Below are 22,763 nucleotides of genomic sequence, written 5' to 3' on the forward strand. Positions count from 1 at the left end.
ACAAGCATGGTATTTCCATGACCGGATATCCGTTCACAATTCAGTCAAGTATTTGAATATTCATACATTTGCAAAATGTTATCAAAGCCATTATATATCCCTGTATTCAAGTAAAAAAAGATCTCAGAAGTAACAGTAATAATAGCTTGTGAATGTCTTGTTTTACCCCACTGAATACACTTTAAAACAAAGTTTTCTTGTGTGTATTTCAGAAAGGAACAGGACATAAAAGGAGACATTTCAATTTCTTTTGTTATTCCGTGCATTGCCGTTTCTTTGCAGTAAACAATGGCCACAGACACAGTTTTTATAAAGTCATAACATCGTAACTGAGGTTTACGTATGCCTTTTTTTTAGCTGAACACGCAAAGAAAAACTGTCAAATTTAACTTCAGTAAAATACATGTAGAAAAACTGATTTTATACATGTTTCTCATTTGTATCGGACACAGACATGGATTTTTGCCTTCAAAGAAATGTTTGTTCAAATATTCGAATATTTGTCCCAGCACTATTTTTTTTTTTTTTTGGCTGAATGAAACCATATATCCGAAATGACCGAGATTCAAGGTAAATTATACGATTCATATTACATAGCAATAAAGCTACTTCAGGTTTTACTAAGTGCATTTCGGCTTGGGTTTATCTAAAATGTCTGATGCTGAGAAGTTAGTACGTGCCTTTGACTCTTCTAGACTTGATCATTGCAATGCTCTGCTTGCTGGTGTCTCTAAGAGGGTTCTTAACAGGCTGCAGTATGTTCAGAATTCGGCTGCTCGTGTTTTAACAAAATCCAAATCTTGTGAACATATTACTCCTGTTCTGGCATCCTTGCATTGGCTGCCTGTCAAGTTTAGGATTGATTTTATAATTTTGCTGTTGATAAAGCCTTAAATACATTGGTTCCATGCTATATTAAAGATTTAGTACACAACTATATTCTAAAATACATTGGTTCCATGCTCTATTAAAGATTTAGTACACAACTATATTCTTTTGTGAGATTTGCGGTCAATGGACTCTGGTCTTCTAAGTATTCCACAGACAAGGTTACATGCAATGGGTGATGCGGGGGGGGGGGGTTCTGCAGTTATGCACCAGCTGTGGAATGCTCTTCCTAAGGATATCAAGGACTCAGACTGTGATTATTTAAACATTTTGTCTTAAAACTTATTTATTTACACTTGCATTCCCCAATGTTTAAATTTTAAACTGCTATGTTTTTGTTTGCTATGTTTTTCAATTGTACAGTACTTTGGGATGCTTGTACATGAATGGCGCTATATAAAATAAAGATTATTATTATTAGGCTTCCAGGCCAGAATGGCCTCTTGTTGTTGTAAGGATTATTATTATTATTATTATTATTATTTTTCCTTCCACAAATGCCTATAACTTTCAAACAGCTGCACCAAAAAGCATGACATTTGGCACGGATGTAGAGAACTATGGGATGTTGTGCCATGGTCAATATGGCGGCCTTTGGTCACATGGTGTGGCTGCCATCTTCGATTTAATGAAAATTTTGGACAATATTCAGAAGTCTTCTTCTCATGAACGGTAAATAGTATAGTCATGTACATGATTGATTCTACTTAAGGAAAAATTGATCAGTCACATGGTGTGGTAGCTATGTTGGATTTTGCGTAAAACGCTAAAACGACAACTCCTCATGAACCCTTTGGCCGATTGACGTGAATCTTGGGTATACGTTATCTTTGTACTGTCCTCTTAAAAAGTTATTCAGGAAAAGTTCTTACATGAACAGACATGGCCGCTATGAGCCAATCAATATGGGTGACATGCAGGCATTACAGAACTGTACAAATACTGACACAAACAAGTATTAAAAAATTACTGTGATCTCGGGCTGTACAAAAATGTTCTGTAAACTGAGATTTTTTTTGTTTTTGAAATGCTGTTGTAGCTGAACAGAAGCCACTCGAAAAAAAAAACAAAAAAACGTAACCCTGGTTCCCTGAAAGAGAAGACGACCACCAAAGACATTACGTATGAGATATGCCTGCCCATTGGATAGGTATCGCTGAGCTCTCTATAACAGAGCTGCCAATAGGCCCCTTCCTGGGATGATGCACTCGGTCCCGCCCACCGAGGGGATAAAACTGCCATCCAAAGGAAGACATTTCTCCTTTTCCATCGAACCTGTGAGGGCGACTGATGCGACCTCACGGTGGGTGGTCGTCTTCTCTTTCAGGGAACCAGGGTTATGGAAGTAACCTAACGTTCCCTTTCAATTTGAAGACGACCACCAAAGACATTATGTATGGGATAATGTATACCAGAGCCGTCGCGAGGGAGAAGGAACGGCAGCATATGAGGGACGCACAAGCACTGTCTAACCCAGAGGTTAGCGGTGTGAACTTACACCCTCAAGGACCCTTGTGCCTACAGAAGGCAAAGCAGGGTCTATCACATTAAGACGGTAGAACCTGGAGAAGGTATGCGGCGTAGCCCAGCTAGCCGCAGTACAAATATCAGACATGGAGGAATCTCTGAAGAGGGCCCAAGATGTAACCAATCCTCTAGCGGAGTGTGCGGTTGTCACAAAGTGACATGCTAAACTGCTGCTGATGTTTTTTTTTAATATATACTGTATGTAGGTAATTATGGTTTGAATTATTGAATATGTGTGTTGTGTAATGAGTGCATTTCATTTTTTTTTCTTTACATATTGTTTTGTTTTATGTTGTAGCACAATGTACTCCGTGTGTTTCACTTGATTAATCCTTTGTTTATTTTCACATGCACAATTTGAGTTCAGCAGCAGCAGCAGCAGCATTGCCATTTGGTGCCAGTAGATTGATGCACACCGGCAGGATATCTACCTTATTAAGGACCCTATTAGAGGGAACGGCAGGAGTGAGAAAGGAGGAGGAAAGAGAAAGAAGGGAATCGGGACAGAGAAACAGGATATAATACGTAGACGGAAGGGTAGCCGGAACAAGGGAGAAGTAGAATGATAGGGAAGTAGATTGGGAGACAACAACAGACTACAACAGAGAGCGAGATAATAACAGAGTACAGACGAGGACAGCGGAGGGGAGTGAGAATTTGGACTGAATGCAGACAACTACAGGCCCGGTAGAAAGGGATGCTGGTAGAGTGTGTGGGTGGAGTTAGAGGAGCTAACGGAGCTCAGCAGGACACTGGATAATGCGCAGGGAGGAGCGGGCCTGCTTAAAACTACCTCTGTGATAATAAGCCAAGTATCACTTGGTTTTACTTGTTTGCTCTGTACTTTTTATTTGTAATTCAACTATTGTATCGCGTATTGTTGCTTTTATACGCTTAGTACTAGATGCACTGGGTGTTAGGATTGTCTTGAATATTACTCGTTTGGTGGTTCACTCTCGCACAATAAATGTTATGGGCCCAGTAGAGTTTTAAAATGTATTACTAGTGTCGTGGTGTCTCCTGATATTTCTTTTTTTATTTATTTATATATTTAATATTACTGTGTGGTTTTTATATTGCTTTGTATACGTGTTGGCTTAGTCTAATGATATTGTATTGTTTTTTTTTTTTACTTTATTGTGCTCGATAGTAAGTCGGGCCGCATTGTATTGTTCGGGTAGTATTATCTATTTAACTACCGGTCTCCCGGGTCTTATATGTGCTTTTCCTACAGTCGCTATGAGCTTCTCCCAGCTGCATACAGAGTGTCAGACGCTAACTTTCTCTTGAATCACTGAAACTAAGTACCAAGATTTCTACCAAGGCTAACTGGACCCAAGATTTGATTCTATTCGGAAGACCTGTTTACTTTGCGAGTGTAGTAATTAGAGCTGGGAGATACAGGGTTTTAGTTGGGTGTGTAACATTTGTATGGGTTGGGAATTAACTGGCTATATTGCCCTACTTGGTTTAAAGTTAAGGACAGTACTAAATTGTGGGAAGCAAGTGTCTGTGCATCCTGGCTGCCTGTGTATCCCAGACGGTGGCACTAAAGATTTGAATAATTTTAACCTAGCTCTGTGATGTGAACTTTCTTTGTTTCTTTTTTTTTTTTTTTTAAAGTGTGAAAGCCCTCCTATTTTATTTCTTGTTTTAACTGTAATAAACGTTTTAATCTCATTGGTTGGTCTGTGCATCCCTATTTTGGCTGGCGGTGGATCTTAGTGGTGTGGCTCCCCTACAGAGATAACGTTGAACCTGTGTAAGCCTATAGTAGGGTTATTCTACCTATGCCTAGAGGTAGCGAAGGTGTTTAATTAGTCAGTTTGTACGGGTGACTCCCATGCTGGCGTAGTCGGTCTACAATTGCACACGCACCTTGCTGTTGCAAACCCCCCCCCCCCCTCTCCTCGCCACATGGCTACCCTACCAGGTGGGGGCAAGCCAGCACTATTATATACAATCGAGAGTGTATCCACAATCCAATGTGATAGACGCTGCTTAGAGAGGGGCTGTCCTAGGGTCCATGTCCCGTGACAGACAAACAGCTGGTCAGATTGATGCAGAGCTCTTGTCCTATGCACGTAGCATCTCAATGCCCGCACTGGGCAGAGGAAATTCAATCTCATCCTCCGTTGAAGCAAACGGAGGTGGATGGAAGGACTCCAATTCCACAGACTGATTAATGTGGAAGGCTGTGATCACCTTGGGGAGGAAAGCAGGGTTGGTGCGCATAGACACCCTGCTGCCATCCTCCCAAATACGCATGCAGGAGCTGTGCACAGACAGTGCCTGCAGCTCACTAACCTGCTTAGTGGAGGTGATAGCCAAGAGGAAAGCTGTCTGCATAGACAGGTACTTCAGCTCTATGGAGTGTATGGGCTCAAACGGGGCCTTCGCGAGAGCCTCCAGTACAATATTAAGGCTCCATTCGGGAAGAACAGTCCTCCTAGGAGGGCGTAATCGCCAAGCGCCTTTAAGGAAATGGGTAGCTAAAAAATGCGCACCCGGAGACATTGAATCTACAAGGGCATGGCAAACAAAGATAGCTGCTAAATACACATTCAAGGTGGAAGGTTACCTACCAGTACCAAGCAGTTCTTGCAGAAACTATAAGATGACTGGCATAGGGCAAGATATGGGGTCATGGCTTCTAGCCAGACACCAACCCTGGAAATACCTCCACTTATAGGTGTACAAGGACCTGGTGGAGTCTGCCCTAGCACTCTAGAATGTACCCACAACCACATCCGATAGCCTTAGGGCTAACCAGCGGTCCCTTTCAGGGGCCAGACCCATAGCCGGAACCTGCCCGGTTCCGGGAGCCAAAGAGAGCCTTTTGGCAGGCTGAGGAGATCCATGCAAAGTGGAATCTCCCAAGGTTGGCCATGCAACAGCTGGCACAGGGTCGAAAACCAGACTCTCCTGGGCCACTTGGGGGCCACTAGGAGAACTGACGCTTTCTCTAACTGGACTTTTTTGAGAAAAGCTGGGAGCAGCGGTATAGGCGGGAAAGCGTACACAAAAACGCTTTGGGCCATTCGTGCGCTAGGGCGTCTATGCAGAGTGGACCGCCTAAGCGATGGAGGGAGTACCATAGGGGGTAATGCGTCGTCTCTGCTGAGGTGAAGCAATCGACCTGCGCCTTCCCGAACCGTTCCCAAATGCGCTCTACTATCTGAGGGTGGAGTCCCACTATGACGAATGCAGGCCACTCCTGGAGAGGAGGTCCGCTGCCCAGCTCACCGCACAGGGAAAGTGCATCGTCCGTAGGGATAGCAAGTTCCTCTGAGCCCATGTCAATAGCCTGAAGGCCATGCGATGCAACCCCGGGGACCGTAGGCCACCCTGGTGGTTGACATACGCCACCACTGCCGTGTTGTCCGTCTGGATCAACACATGCGTACCGCTCAGCACTGGGAGAAAGTGGTGGAGAGCAAAGGATACCACTTGCAGCTACAGCATGTGCAGGGATGTCCAGCGGTCCAGCCAGGATCCGCATACTCTTCTGGCTTCCCAGACCTCTCCCCAATCCAAGTTGGAGGTGTCTGTGGTCACCACTTGGCGATTCAACACTACTCCCATTTGCACACCTTCGCGCAGGTGAGAGGTCTTAGGGCTGCTGAGCACGCATGAGACGCAGTCAGCCAATGGTTTCTGTCGCGTTTGGCATTGAGGTGGAAGGCATTGAGCCATGCTTGTAGTGTGTGCATGCGAAGCAGACCCAGCTGAATGGCCGATATGCCTGCGGCCATCAGACCCAACAGTTTCTGGCACAATAGGAGGGTTAAAACAGGGAGAGGCAACCCTGGATAGCTGCAACTCTGTCGTCCAACAGATATTCGCGCATCATAATGGAGTCCAGCCGGAGCCCTAAGTACAAACTGCACTGCACCAGTGTTAGCCTCGCCAGATGCTCTGTCATGACTGTCGTGTGGGCCACTGCTCTCTCTCGTGACTGGGAACAGATCAACCAGTCGTCGAGATAGTTTATTACTCTGATCCCCTGCAGCCGCAGGGGAACCAGGATAGCGCCCACGCACTTTGAAAACGTACAAGGAGCTAGGGAGAGGTCGAACGGCAGCACAGCAAACTCGTAAACGCTTCCTTGAAAAGAGAAGCGGAGATAATTTCTGTGCTCTGGACAAATGGGAACGTGAAAGTACGTGTCCCGTAAGTCCACGGTGGTGAACCAGTCACCCGACCGGACGGACTGGAGAATGTGACGGTGCGTCAGTATTCTCCCTTCTTTTATGGTCCCAAGCGGAACTGAAGCCAGGAGTCTGAGGTGCAAGCTCGCCAGTACTGCAGCTGTTGTGCCGAAAAGGGGGTCTGAGGACATCAGCCTCCAGGGGCCCTGCTCGGGCTGCCAAGGCTGAGGCGGGGCAGTTTGGGGTGGCTGTTTAGGGTGCTGGCCCTGAAAACGCCTCCTGTGACGCTGGTGTGTGGACTGGCCACGTCATGCGTTCCCTCTGCATGTCGGTTGGGCCTGGTTGCTTGCTGCTGGTGTGCCCTGTAGGCGATGCCTTAGGTCACCCAGCGGAGCCGTGGGGACTGGAACTGTTGTAGTGACAGTCCGCGTCTGAGGAGCTTGCCAGCGGCTCGAACTGCCACACGCGGAGGCGCGGAGAGGGAGCAACGCGGCCACCTGTGTGTCCGGTGGGATCTGTGTAAGACCTCCTCTACGGTTGGCCCAAAGGTATGTCCTGGTCATACAGGCGCGTCAAACAGCGCAGCCTTATCTGCATCAGGAACTCTGGCTTGTGACAGCTACAGCTGTCTACGAGCCACGACCAAACTAGCCAGGCTCCGGCCAAGATCTTGCCCTTGGAGACTGGAGATCTGCAGCAGTGTGCTGGACAGGAGATGTAAGTCCGTGGCCGTCGGCTTGGGGAGCAGGCCCTCGCGCTGTACACAGTCCATGTAAGCAGTAAGCACACTCGCTATATTAGACAGGCAAGTTGCCTGCACCTCTGCTGCATATGCCCGCTTGAGATGCATTTCCGTCACCTTACATTGAGGGTTTGGGCACGCCGGATCTCTAGCCAACCCACCCACCCACCGGCAGGGCCTTAACTAGGGCCACGATGGTGGAGTCCAGGGGGGGAACCCCGCTAGGCCAAGCTTATCCACGCCTTCTAAGGAGGAAAGCAGTGCGGCCTGTTTTAGCACTCTAGAACCCGAGGCTGGATGTTCCCAGGAGGAGCGTACCTCCTCCAAGTCTGGGAAAGCCGGGAACTTCTGAGGGAGAGGAACCATCGCCTGCATCAGGAAAACGGACCAGCGTGGTTCTGCCTCGGGGGATGGATCCTTCTCCCCCTCTGTGGCATTACGAGGGCCGGGGCCCTCGTTGCCGGTAGAGGGGGGACGCCGAGGCGGTCGCTTTGGTTTTTGGGGGCCCTCTTTCGCCCCCCTGGGGACCCCCACCGTGAGGCCGGTACGTGTGCACTTGTGTGCACACGTGGGGAGGCGCGCCAGCGCCTTCCTCTTCCCCCTGAGGCTGCCGGAGGCTGTCCCCTGCCCTGCCACGGCGACGGGGAGCCCACCTCCGGCAGCGCTTCTCTCCTCGCCCTCTGTGGGGATGAGGTGCTTGGTTTTACGGGCGGCTTTGCCGCCCTGCCTCGCGGGGGGTGCCGTCGAGGGAGTCCCTTTCTCTGGGACTCCCCCTGACCCACCGCCAGATGGTGCGGCGGTGGGCTTCGTCTCCTCCCGCTTGGCCTCCCCGGTGGACCTGGCTGCCGCCTTCTTTTTGCGGCGGGCTACGGTGGTCCAATCGGCGGCCTTCTCCCTTCGCGCGCTTTCAAGAGGACCGGAGGGTCCGGCCACCTCGGGGGCTTTCTCTCCCTTTCCCCCCTCAGATGTTCCTGGGAGGGGGACGGGTGCTTTTTTGCCCCCCTCTGTGGGCCTTTTTGAGGGCCCCGGGGGCGAGGTGGACTCGGAGGGGCGCGGGTGGTTTTGCGCCCTGCTGGAGCTTGGGGCACCTCTTTTTCTGGTGCCCCAGCTCCCTGCAGTGGTAGCACCGCACCTCCTCCGAGGAATAAAAGATTACATAATTGGTCCCCTCGAAGGGGACCACAAAGTTGCCCTCCACGGCGTCCCTCCCCGCCAGGTGGATGGTCACCTGGCGTCGGAAGGACAGCACGTGGCGGAGGGGTTGGTCCTTGCACCCTAGGGGGATGGGGTGGATGCCCGTTTTTAACTCCCCTAGGGCCTGAAGATGGGGCTTCAGGAGGTCGTCCTTCAAGAAAGGCGGGACGTTCGAGAGGACGACCCTGCTGCCCAACCCCTCCAAGGGTTCAATGGGGATGTATATCCCCCCGACCGCGAGACCCCTCTCAATAGCCGTGTGCGTGGCGGCCTCAGATTTTAAAAAGAAGACGGCCTTGCCGTACATCTTTGAGGCCGCCACGATGGTCGATGGCCCGACCACCTTGGCCATGGCTTTCACCATGGCCTCTATTGAGAGGGTATCTCGGAGGAGGCACCTGACCCCGTGCCTCCTGGTCAAATTTTTAAAGGGGGCTGCAGCCTCCCCTGCAGCCACCTTTACCCATTTTTGAGGGGCCTGTGGAGCCTGTCCACTCATTTTATTTATTTATTTATTTATTTGTTTGTTTGTTTGTTTGTTTGTTTGTTTGTTTATTTATTTTTTAATTATTATTTTAAATAAATAAAGAAAACAAAATAATACACCCACCCCTGCACTTCAATAGTACAGAGGCAGATAAAAAATTAAAACAAACAAACAAAAATTATTTATTTATTTTTTAAAACAAAGAAATAAAATAAAATACACACAAACACAAACCCCTGCACTCCAATAGCACAGGGGCAAAATAAAAATAAAACAAACAGAAAAGGTTTTTTTTTTTTTTTTTTTTTTTTAAAACAACAAACAAACGTTTTTTTTTATTTATTTTTAATAAATAAATAAATACGAAATCGCACACCCCTGCACTCCAATAGTGCAGGGGTAAAAGAAAAATTCAATAATAAATCAAAGTTTAAAACTAAACAATAGTTTTAAACTAAAAAGAAAATCAAAACACAAACTAAGGGCAAACAAAGGAGCACATGGCCTGTGCTCCTTGCCTGCCCTTCCCCCACTCTGCACAAGGCAGAAGCAGGGGATTAAAACAAAATGATTTTTAAAACAAAAACTAAAACAGTGCAGTGATTTAAAATGATTTTAAAATAAACTAAAGAAAGTGCTCTTAAATAAAAAATCAAAAAGCAAAGAAAAGAAACTAGTTTAAAGGAAGTAAAAATTAAAAGAACAAAACAAACAAAAGAAAAAACAAGCCAAAATGGCCACCCTCCTACACTTGCAAACAAAGCAAGTGTAGGAGAATAAAAGAAAAAAGTGTGTTTTAAAACAATAAATAAAAGTTTTAGTTAACAAAAAAGGTGCCCTGCTGCTTTAGAAATAAGAATAAATAAAAAGATTTGGAAAATAAAAAGTTTAAAGCACTGTTTTGTTGATTTTTAGCAGGAGCTCTCTTTACACAGGTCTGCTCTTGCTCAAGGGTACAGCAGCAGTGTCCCCCACCTGGGATTGAATCCACAACTCTCTGGTCAACAGTCCAGAGCCCTAACCACTACTCCACACTGCTGCCCTTGATTCGTTCTGAATACTTTAAACCCGCCCCAACTACTGAGTGACAGCACATTCCTACATTTCTATTGGAGACTCAGTTTGCGAGACTCAAAATGAGATTACAATCAGGATGGAGGCTTGTTAGCGGGATTTAAAACTGCGTTATAGTTAAGATTCAGAGGATTTAAAACAGAATTGTTGGCAAAATGTGCAAAAATGCCTACACACAAAACCCCCAGAAGAATGTGCCCGTGACCATAGGGATTTCATTGTGGAAGACAGCAAAGGAAAGAAGGTACAACTTAAGTGTGCAAGTACTGTCGAGTTACTACTATACATATTTTGACAGAAAAAAAAAAAAACGTTCAAGCATTTTGAAAAGTAACTGCAAACACTAAATTTCACACAGTACATAAGAACATAAGAAAGTTTACAAACGAGAGGAGGCCATTCGACCCATCTTGCTCATTTGGTTGTTAGTATATCAAAAACGAAAGCCCCGGAAAAAAACGATTTACATAAAACTCGAAAATAGCTAAAAATAAGCACCAAAAAATACAATTAAGAAAACCTGAAAAAAAGAAGCCCTAGTTATCAGCTAGTTCTACTTTTGACCTCAAGGAGCATTTATGGGTTCCCTTTTTTTCATAGTAACCATTAGCCTATCTGCACTCTGTAAGTAGTTATAAGCTAGTTTTGCATTTGACCTTAAGGAGAAGTCAAAGGTCACAGGCAAGGACATTTTTGATAGAGCATATATGGGTTCATATAAGTGTTCAATAGTAACTATGGCACTGTCTGCACTCTCAAAGGAGTTATAAGCTAGTTTTGCATTTGACCTTAAGGAGAGGTCAAAGGTCACGGTCAAGGCAATTTTTGAATAGAGCATATATGGCTTAATTTGTGTATTCTATAGTAACTATGACACTGTCTAAACTCTGAAAGAGTTCTAAACAAGTTTTGCATTTGAGCTTTAGCAAGGTAATATGTGTAAATATGTTCAATTTGACCATAGCTGAAATTTGATTGGCTCACGGCGGCCATGTTTTTTTATGTAGCGAGTTGCTTTGCACAAAATCGGCATAACAGTTTCAGAGAAAAAGACGTTTGAATATTTGACAAATCCAATATGGCTGCCAAACCATGTGACCAATCGACTTGTGTTGAACAAATCTAAATATAGGCCATAAGGGCAGTATGTGCCCCAAGTTTCACCTCTCTACTGTGGAAGGGTGGTGGGCAATTCACTGACACACACAGTAGACAGAAGGTTTTATTTGAAACACTGCACTGGTGCCCAGTTTTATTATTTTCTTTTTAGCCCGCAGAGTGCGGTGTTGTCTGTGGTCTGAATACCGACAACAGTAGTCAGGTCCACAGTAATACCACTACAGGTACAGCAAAGTTTTCGCACTCACAGGTGCTCAAAAGAATAATGAAAACAAAAGGTGAAAGAAAAAGGGAAAATAAAACACAGTAATAAAACTACAAAATAAAGGTGCTGCTTACGCAGTGCCCCCACTGCCGCTAAGCCGGTCAGTATGGGTCTCCGACCTACGCTCAGATATTCTCTATACACTGGGGTGGCCAGAGTTCCCAGTATAACTACACACGTCCCCTCGGGTATGTAATTATTTCTTTTACTTCTTGGTTTATTTTAAGGCAGGCTGTCTCCTTCAGTGGTGCTTGCCTGTTCTTTGTCTACACCGACGTCTTCCGCCAGCGTCACTGGGTATCCTCTCTCTGGCCACCCGAATGCACAACCAAGCGCAGTTCTTATGGGTTGAGCAATCCCCCCAAGGCCTGCCTCTCAGCCACTCAGAGAGAGGGAAAGCCAACACACCCTCTTCCCCACCTCTCTGTGTCATCGCCATTCCTGACAGGCAGATCTTACGAGGCTGCTGCCCTCTTCCTGCAGAATCACGCATGCACCAGACAGTCAGCACAGACCTCCCCCCATTACATGTACCACAAAATGGCTAAAATGGTTTAATAGATCAATTAAAAAAAAAATTCAGCGAAAAAAGGCACTTTTTAGAGCGTTTAAAAGGGACCAAAAACAAAGTACACAGAAAGAGTACTTGGAACTGCAAACACAAGTCAAAAAGGAAGTTAGAAAGGCCAAGAAAGAGATAGAAATCAATATTGCTAAGGGGGCTAAAACCAAATTCCAAAATGTTTTTCCAATATTATAACAGCAAGAGAACATTCAAAGAGGAGGTGAAATGTCTAAGAGACACAAATGGCAAAATCATAGATGAAGAAAAATATATATATATATATTAAATGATTACTTTTCACAGGTTTTTACAAAGGAGGACACGGACAACATGCCCCACACGTCGACCTGTTCCTATCCAATTTTAAATAACTTTAGCATAACAGAGGCAGAAGTGTTAAAGGGACTAGGAGCTCTTAAAATAAACAAATCCCCTGAGCCGGATGACATCCTCCCAATAGTACTCAAAGACATGAAAGAAGTTATTTACAAACTGCTAACCAAGATCATGCAACAGTCTCTTGACACAGGGGTTGTACCAACAAACTGGAAAATTGCAAACGTAATACCGTTGACTCAGAAATGTCTTCATCTAGACAATGTGGGGAAGCTATAAAAAAGGCCAACAAGATGCTCGGATATATTGGGAGAAGTGTTGAATTTAAATCAAGGGAAGTAATGTTAAAACTTTACAATACATTAGTAAGACATAACCTAGAATATTGTGTTCAGTTCTGGTCACCTCGTTACAAAAATGATATTGCTGGTCTAGAAAGAGTGCAAAGAAGAGCAACCAGAATTATCCTGGGTTTAAAAGGCATGTCGTATGCAGACAGGCTAAAAGAATTGAATCTATTCAGTCTTGAACAAAGAAGACTACGCGGCTATCTGATTCAAACATTCAAAATCCTAAAAGGTATAGACAGTGTCGACCCAGGTGGACTTTTTTGACCTGAAAAAAGAAACAAGGACCAGGGGTCACAAATGGAGATTAGATAAAGGAGCATCCAGAACAGAAAATAGGAGGCACTTTTTTACACAGAGAATTGTGAGGGTCTGGAACCAACTCCCCAGTAATGTTGTTGAAGCTGACACCCTGGGATCCTTCAAGAAGCTGCTTAATGAGATTCTGGGATCAATAAGCTACTAACAACCAAACGAGCAAGATGGGCTGAATGGCCTCCTCTCGTTTGTAAACTTTATGTTCTTATAAGAGGTTTTGGAGAAGATTTTGTTAAATTAGCCTATATTTGCAAAAAATCCAACATGGCTGCCAAACCATGTGACCTATGATTTTGTTTTCACTCTGATACAACTTCCCAAAGGCCTCTCCCACCACTCTATGAAGATTCACGCGTCTACAACATTGTACCTTAAATGAATACTGCAATATGTGCAAATATGTGCAAATTGACCGTTTCAGAGAAGACGTTTGAATATTTTTGACAAATCCTATATGGCCGCCAGACCATGTGACCAATCGACTTCTCTTGAACAACCGTAAATCTAGGCCATGAGGGTAGTCTATTGCACCAAGTTTCACAAATCTGCGATAAGCGTTTTTCGGAGATTTTTTAAAATTGTCCATAATTCTCAAAAAATCCAATATAGCCGCCACACCATGTGACCTATGACCCTTTTGCTCTGACACAACTTCCCTTAGGTGCCTACCACCCAACCAAATTTAGTGAGTTTCCATGCAACGGTGTTGATTTTAGAGCCATTTGAAAAAAGGAAGATAAAAATAAAAAATAACTAGAAGTTGCAAGCAACTTTGACGGCTGTCTAAACTCTCAAAGGAGTTCTAAACAAGTTTTGCATTTGAGCTTTAGCAAGGTAATATGTGCAAATATGTGCAATTTCACCATAGCAGAAATTTGATTGGCTCATGACGGCCATGTTTTTTATGTAGCAAGTTGCTTTGCACAAACTTGATAGACAACCTTGCCAAGTCTATGTATGCAAAGTTTCGCTTAAATTGGCATAACGGTTTCAGAGAAAAAGACGTTTGAATATTTTTTGACAAATCCAATATGGCTGCCAGACCATGTGACCATTTGACTTGTATTGAACAAATCTAAATATAGGCCAGAAGGGTAGTATGTGACCCAAGTTTCACATCTGTACCATAAGAGGTTTTGGAGAAGATTTTGTTAAATTGTCCAAATTCTCAAAAAATCCAATATGGCTGTCACACCATGTGACCTATGACCTTCGTTTTTGCTCTGACACAACTTCCCTTAGGTGCCTACCACCCTACCAACTTTCGTGCAATGGTGTTGATTTTAGAGCAATTCCCATTCTGGCTGGGAAGCCTAATAATATCTACATGGGTGAAAGTGTTCCATCTGTAGACGGAATTCTGTCAAAATGGCTTCTCCCAGGTCCATTCCTATGATTCGTGTAGAAATGCCAAAACCATCTGGGGGGGCGGGGGGGTGTATCTATTTATCGTGGAAAACTGTAATGCTTTCGCACATACTTCATTTGTGTGACCTTTTAGTATATTTTTCTCCTGTTGAACTGTAACTTGACTGAGAACACAGGCACCTAGCCCATAGAGCATAGGGGAGGCAAACTATATATTTTTGCCACTCTACTTTTTTTGCTCTGTGTAAACACACTAATATTCTATGTTTTGCTATGGTGATGCAATAAGTCCAATATTAAAAAATACATAAATAAATAAAACCCCACAATAAAACGCACCGTACACAAACACTGTATGGTTTGCTTTGGGGTTTCGAAATAAAATATGGTTTTGGGTTGGGTTGTAAATAATAATGTGTTTAATTTGTTTAATTGGATGGCTGGGCTGGGAGGTTAGACCCCCCTGCTTGCCTAATTCAAATGAATGTGCAGCAGGTGGCCTGGGGGAATTGAACAATTGACAATCAATTAACCCTGCTCACCTGCCTTTAAAAAGAGGCTGAAAAGTTGATTTGTTCTTCTTTTTGTGTGTTTGGTGCTTTGTCTGCACAGCCTGGAGGTGAAGGAGGAGAACCCTCACAACTGCGTGTGGAATCAGGGTGAGCTTCAGCACGATCCCTGCGTGGTTAACCAGGATCGTGGACTTTATGGTAGGGTTTATTTTAGGGGATTTTTAATCCTGCTGCAGTTTATTTAGTTTATGTTAGGAAGAAGGTTCCTGGTGCGGGACCTCCCTGTGTAGCGGGAGAAGCGCATGGCCTGAGCTTGGGCACCTTTTATTTCTTAGCTGTTTTTGAACTGTTTTGTTTTTCCTTTTTGTTATTCTTGTACTGCCAGGTATATATCCTCCAGCCCTAGGGCTACCATTGCTGGAACTGGCCACCAACACTGGAACTGCAACTTCTTAAATAAAATCTGGACGCCTGAGTGGCATTTCAAATATAAACCCTCTGTGCCTCTCTTTTCTCAGCAGATACCCGCAACATTACACCCGTTACAGACCCATAATCCGCTCTGCACTATTTACAACAGTTAACGTTAGCAGCAGTGTGACTGCAACAGAAGATGCTAGGCAGTTTGGAGACTACAGAAAATGATTCATTAAATACAGACTAGGTAATTTGTTGATTTAGTTTGGTTTAATTCTCTATTAAACAAGGACATTAGTAGGTTTGTGTTGCTGTGGGGCCAAGAACGGGTTTACGTTCAACAACAACTCTAAATAAAATGTTACTGCTATTAAGCACTGGTAATAATCTGAAGCCGTGGTATTGCAAAATAACAGAATCCCATTTTTACTTTAGAAATGTTTTTTTTCATTAAAAACTTGTCACTTTATTTATTAATGTTCAGCTTTCATATTGAAGCTTGTTGTGTACTACTCATTCAATCAAACAAAGTAGGAATTTGCTTAACCCTTAGCGGCCCGTTTATTCAGCGCGTCAGCTCCAATTTATTTTCACACACGCAGTTTATTTTAGACGCACTGTTTAAAAGTATTTTTTTTCACAGTAAAACAGGTTTTAAAAGGCATTGCATATCAACAGTACTGCATCTCCAGCCCCGCCCCACCCCTCATTTGCTGTATTTTTCACATACCTCTTGATAGTAGTGCATACCGATAAATCATCTCCTGATCACTCGTTTTATCACCAAACTCCTCAATAATGTGATCCAAGTCATTATTTTATTACTATAACATCTAAAAAAAGCTAAGCAAATGTCTGTGATATTCTTTGAGCGCTGGATGCAGAAGTAGCTATCTTGTTTGTTTATGTCCGTGTGATCCATGTTATGCCGGGGCTCTGTATTCATGAGATACGCCCCCTTTTTTTTTCGGCTTCTCTCGGCTCCTATTGGACTCCTATTGGTCGGCCATTGAATGGTTTTCTCGGCTTTTTCCGGAGAAAAAATGACTGTTGAAAAATGAGACCTGTTTTTTACATCTTTTTGATGATGTCAGACAGGGTCCGACATTGGACCAGAAAGAGAAAATTGCAATGTCGGACAAGGTCCGACATAGGACCGCAAAGGGTTAAGATGTTTTTCAAGTCAAGTAAGCTTATTTGTGTATAAATAATGACAATAGTTTAATCTTACTTTAAAGGCACGCACCTGAAATCGTAAGGTAATTAAACTGTTTGTTTATACTGTTCCCGTCGTTCTGCGCACGGTCAGCCCTGGTTAGATATAAATAATGTACCTGATCTGAAGCAAGTGTAAAACTTGCTTGAATATTTAAAGTAAAAAATATAAAATATTTTAAAACTAGAAAGAAATGACTTGTTGCACTAGCAGCAGTTACGCTATCGTTTTACATTATTGTTTTGCCCTCTAACTCAATGAACCATATTTAGAAGCAAGCACAAAGGCAAAGACACAATTCCTTAGAGTAATAAGACCATTTTAATGGTATAAAGTTAAACTATAAAACAAGAAACAAGTCTTGACTGGTCCTTCATGCAACTACGTTTATACTATTAAATATATACTGTTGAAATTTTGATTTATTTATTGCTGAATAAAACAAGTCTCTGCATTTGCTTCAGAATTAACAGGGTTCTCCCCAGGCCTTCTCAGCCAGGCAGGGCGTCTGGCTAAGTGGCTGTCGCTGCCTGGCTGAAAAACCAAGAGCCGCCCGTCTTGCAGATGCTACTGTGCCTTTAACAATAAAGGACTGATTACGCTGCTAGCAGACTAGATCAGTTGCACATGCTGGGTGAAAAAAAAATCTTGGAACCACATGACAGCTATGTTGCTGTGTTACATCTTGACACTACATTTAACTGATTAGAGTTGAAGGGGTGGGTTTTCAATTTGAGAGGCTGAAACGTTAAAATGACTGCTGAAAAAAATTACCGATTATTTTCAAAGCAAAAATAGTAACAATGAATGTGGAAATGACCAAACCGAAATGGATGATGTAAAAGAAAATGTAGAAAATGAAAAAAAAGAGCAACCCAGTACAGTCAACGAAGAGCAACTTTTAGAAAGAGAATTGGAAGAACCACCAGAGGGGCAGTGCGTACAAAAAAAAAAAAAATATCGGGATAGTGGGTATGATGTTATATGGAGAAAAAATTGGAATTGGATTTTTTACAGAAACACAACAAAGATCGCAAAGGATCAGGGGGTGAAGGGAGCAGTGTAGCCTGTGTAAGAATTAGGGTGGATTACTATTCAATTTATTATTATTATTCAGATTATTTGCCTTATTATATATTTAAGGTAACGTCAGTTTTTTTGTTAAAAGTGATCCTGGCTATAATGCACTGCCACCCAACTATACAGAATTCCTAGGAGAACCCTGATTAAGTCTTTTTTATATAGTAAAACAGTGCTTTTGACATGGCAAGTATTTTGAACTACTTGGGGAATAATTGCTTCAAAAGAACAGTACTTGCTTTTCTTTGTTTGTTTAACACTTTCCTTTAATAAACTACATGTGGGAATTCTTGGTGTAGCTCTGTCCATAGACGCCATTTGGTGCATGTATTGTACATTTTATGCTGAAACACCTGCCCATTTTTGTAGGTTTGCAATTACTGAAACCGTAACTTCACAACAGCAAGGTTGCTTGGTTTCTTAGACCTTCTTAATTGTAAATAAAATCTAGAAGTTAGTTCTTCAGTTTGCCCCCTACTGTTTAACAGTCAGGCACCTATGACTGAGATACAAAATTATTTGACCATTGCTCCTGACATTGATTAAAACACTGAATTGTTGTACTGCTTTTAGGATGAAACACTCACTTGTAGGTACCAAAGGTCACTGGTTCAGAGCTTATCTATAAAATTGAGTATAATTTAGATTTTTGTTATTATACAGATAAATAAACTGTTAATGCAAAAGCTTTTTACAGTTGGTTATTAGTTATCAACATTGAAAATGATGTCAAACTCTTTAAATTAGGTCTTTGAAAATTGTCAAAATGGTCCTTGAAAAGTCCTTGAAATTTGTATTAGAAAAACTGTATGAACCCTGTATTTACGACATCTGATTGAGTTAAGCAGAGATTGTATATTATTTTTGCGGTGAGGTTTTATAAAATTATTATGTGAATTGGGCATACATGTAAAAGGTTTGATCAGTAACATTTAAAAAAAACTTTGGGGTAGATGTACTAAGTGTTGCACCTGTCGCAATAGTCACAAACCAGTTGCAAACGAGTCAGAAGTCTAGGGTGAAATATACTAATGATCACGCGCAATGCTGTTAGCGACTTTTTAGGGAATGCTTTGCAGCAGCAGTTTTTCTTTGCAGTTCAACCTTAGATGAATATGTAGTTATGGGCTTTCCTGCATAAATTCACAAAATGGGGTGGCGATAGTGCAAATGAGGGTTCACAAATATTATAGTGAGGTGTACTAAAGCTGCTCACAATTGTGACACTTACAATTGCATCAATTGTCTAAGAAGGTTTACTGTATTATGCTTTCGCTAACTGTGATGTCAGATGGCAAACCTTAAAAATAAATCTCTAATTTATAGAACGCCACATTGAAAATAATCCAGAATAAAAATATTTTACAATGTTGTCGTAGCAGTCCTAGCTGTCTCTCAGCTAGGACTGCTACGACAACATTGAGGGACTCAGCAGCAGCATGTGAATAAAACTCTAGGATTAAAGTACAGCATAAACGCCGGGTGGGATTTTGTGCAAACAGCAGATGCCTCCAAGAAAATAGTTTGAACACTAATTTGAATAAAGTATAATAATGCGTGTTTTTATTTATTCCACACCTCATTAATGCAGTGGTTTCATCTGCCTGGTAGTTTCTATACTGTCATTTATAAATTCTGTGACGTGTATAAAATACGTTTTAATTCAAGCTGCGTAATTTGTCCCAGTGCTAAACAAAACAATTGTGTTGCGTGTTAGGTTTTGCCAAGATCGTACCGTATTGCTACTGAAGCATAAAGAAAATACAGCTGCATAAGGACCTTTCTACCACAGAATATAGTCTTAAAATCGCGTGAGATAAGTAGTTTATGAACAGTAAGTACACAACTTTATTATTATTATTTAGTAAGCTGCCAAATGTCCTGGGAAAATATAAATCAAATTCTGTTTGTATGTAGCATGTGTAAACTTTATTACTGTAGATACCCTACCCCTCTTTGCAACCTAGTTTTTATTTTGCCTTTTGAAAATCATGCTGAAAGCGCGTTTTCACCACGTTTTTTTTTCTTTACTTGTTTTTAGTGGAATCACTATAATCTTTACGAAGTAGAATATACAGTATGCATTGTGATAAATACCTCTACAAGAGGACATTTAAATTGTGACTTTTCTTTTATGCAGATCTAGACAATGTCTGACTGCCTAATAAACATTGCTGTTTTAAAATGTAAATCTTAATATCTGCAACGTGTCTGCCTTGCTGTTCTGTTTAACTCAGATACTGTAATAAGTATGCAGTCGTGTTGCTGTTAACAGTACACTGACTAGCGAACTTCCTTCTTGTTAAAATAACTTGCTGTACATTAACATTTAATTTATTTACACGTTCAACATTCCATTATGTATGTAGGTGTCTGCAAATTTATTAAAACAACCCCCTGCCTCTGTAATTTGATTTGTTGTACACTGGATAGCACATTTTTCATTTGCAAATGGACCAGACCAGTTCATTAGTGTGGTATAATTAAATACAGACATTCTGCTGTAATATTTTGTTTTTCAAATTGATGGAAACTTTATTTTCTCAAATTTTGTAGCAGAAATTTAATTGCAGCAAATTAACATTAAGATTTGTTTTAAAAAGTTATTTTTAAATATATATATATCTTTTGACGGTTAACATACAGTCAATATTTTATACCGTGACATCCCTTCGCCCTAAGTACCTAATTTTCACTAAAGTCAGTGTGTACTTACAAGCCAAATTTCTATGACATTTCCCAGCCTGCTGGGAGCAATAGACTGCACACATGTGCCGCTAACCCCTCCAGCTCATTCTGAGCATCTCTATAGGACCATGAGCTATTGTGTGTTAATTGTCTAGGCTACTAAGTAGACCAAGTTAAAAATAATAATATAAAAAAAAAATTTAAAATAATCTTTTATTGGCATTGTATACCAATGTGTACAATGCAGCAGCATGATATATTTTGTGTTACTGGTAGAAAGAAAATGTGCTAGGTATTCATTTGATTTTACTATTGTAGCTTACCCAAAACACATTAGTGTTATTTCAGTGCAATGATTTACATTTATCATTTGCATTGAGCACTATACATGTACAGTACTGTGCAAAAGTTTTAGGCAGGTGTGAAAAAATGCTGTAAAGTAAGAATGCGTTCAAAAATAGACATGTTAATAGATTATATTTATCAATTAACTAAATGCAAAGTGAGTGAACAGAAGAAAAATCTAAATCAAATCCATATTTGGTGTGACCACCCTTTGCCTTCAAAACAGCATCAATTCTTCTAGGTACACTTGCACAAAGTCAGGGATTTTGTAGGCATATAGTCAGGTGTATGATTAAACAATTATACCAAACAGGTGCTAATGATCATCAGTTCAATATGTAGGTTGAAACACTATCATTAACTGAAACAGCTGTGTAGGAGGAATAAAACTGGGTGAGGAACAGCCAAACTCAGCTAACAAGGTGAGGTTGCTGAAGACAGTTTACTGTCAAAAGTCATACACCATGGCAAGACTGAGCACAGCAACAAGACACAAGGTAGTTATACTGCATCAGCAAGGTCTCTCCCAGGCAGAAATTTCAAGGCAGACAGGGGTTTCCAGATGTGCTGTCCAAGCTCTTTTGAAGAAGCACAAAGAAACGGGCAACGTTGAGGACCGTAGACCCAGTGGTCGGCCAAGGAAACTTACTGCAGCAGATGAAAGACACATCATGCTTACTTCCCTTCGCAATCGGAAGATGTCCAGCAGTGCCATTAGCTCAGAATTGGCAGAAAACAGTGGGACCCTGGTACACCCATCTACTGTCCGGAGAAGTCTGGTCAGAGGTGGCCTTCATGGAAGACTTGCGGCCAAAAAGCCATACCTCCAACGTGGAAACAACGCCAAGCGACTCAACTATGCACGAAAACACAGGAACTGGGGTGCAGAAAAATGGCAGCAGGTGCTCTGGACTGATGAGTCAATTTGAAATATTTGGCTGTAGCAGAAGGCAGTTTGTTCGCCAAAGGGCTGGACAGCGGTACACGAATGAGTGTCTGCAGGCAACAGTGAAGCATGGTGGAGGTTCCTTGCAAGTTTGGGGCTGCATGTCTGCAAATGGAGTTGGGGATTTGGTCAGAATTAATGGTCTCCTCAATGCTGAGAAGTACAGGCAGATACTTGTCCATCATGCAATACCATCAGGGAGGCATCTGATTGGCCCCAAATTTATTCTGCAGCATGACAACGACCCCAAACATACAGCGAAAGTCATTAAGAACTATCTTCAGCGTAAAGAAGAACAAGGAGTCCTGGAAGTGATGGTATGGCCCCCACAGAGCCCTGATCTCAACATCATCGAGTCTGTCTGGGATTACATGGAGAGAGAAGCAACTGAGGCTGCCTAAATCCACAGAAGAACTGTGGTTAGTTCTCCAAGATGTTTGGGCAAACCTACCTGCCGAGTTCCTTCAAAAACTGTGTGCAAGTGTACCTAGAAGAATTGATGCTGTTTTGAAGGCAAAGGGTGGTCACACCAAATATTGATTTGATGTAGATTTTTCTTCTGTTCACTCACTTTGCATTTTGTTAATTGATAAATATAAACTATTAACATGTCTATTTTTGAAAGCATTCTTACTTTACAGCATTTTTTCACACCTGCCTAAAACTTTTGCACAGTACTGTATGTGTGTGCGATTTTATTGTATTGTTTTTAAACCCGACACCTCTTTATGTCTGACAAACATGTCCGGTTTCGAGAGTGGCTACTGTATGATTATGAAAAGCTTTTTGGGGTTGAAGGTTGGGGTCCCACTATAGAATGGGATTAAACTGCCTTTTTATATAATATATTATATATAAAGAAAAAAGAAAAAAAGAAAAGGATATTTCAGGTACTTAAAAAGGTATAATAATTGATTACAAATCAATTATCAGGACGTTTCGGACTACAAGTCCTTAATCGGCTGAATACAAAAATACAGTGCTTTAAGAAGTTGATAAAAAACAAACAAGTAGTCTTTTAAACAAAATTCCAGAATGTTGATGATGATGATGATGACCTCAGAATAGAATGTTCATTCCAAATGGCTCCAAAGTGCCTAGTTTGAAAATAAGATCACATTGCTTTTGTTTCCTGACAGCATTAGTTCCATAACATTGAACCATCCCACAAATTGTGA

General features: G+C 42.2%; 1 protein-coding gene across 1 annotated transcript in view; it reads right to left on the reverse strand.

Moving 5' to 3' along the window:
- The window catches only part of LOC117413108 (legumain-like), a 43,457-nt gene that overhangs the window by 854 nt on the left and 19,840 nt on the right, over window positions 1-22,763 (reverse strand). The gene's annotated exons all lie outside the window — the stretch shown is intronic.

Source organism: Acipenser ruthenus, chromosome 23 (genome assembly GCF_902713425.1).
Source record: "Acipenser ruthenus chromosome 23, fAciRut3.2 maternal haplotype, whole genome shotgun sequence".
Classification (NCBI taxonomy): Eukaryota; Metazoa; Chordata; class Actinopteri; order Acipenseriformes; family Acipenseridae; genus Acipenser; species Acipenser ruthenus.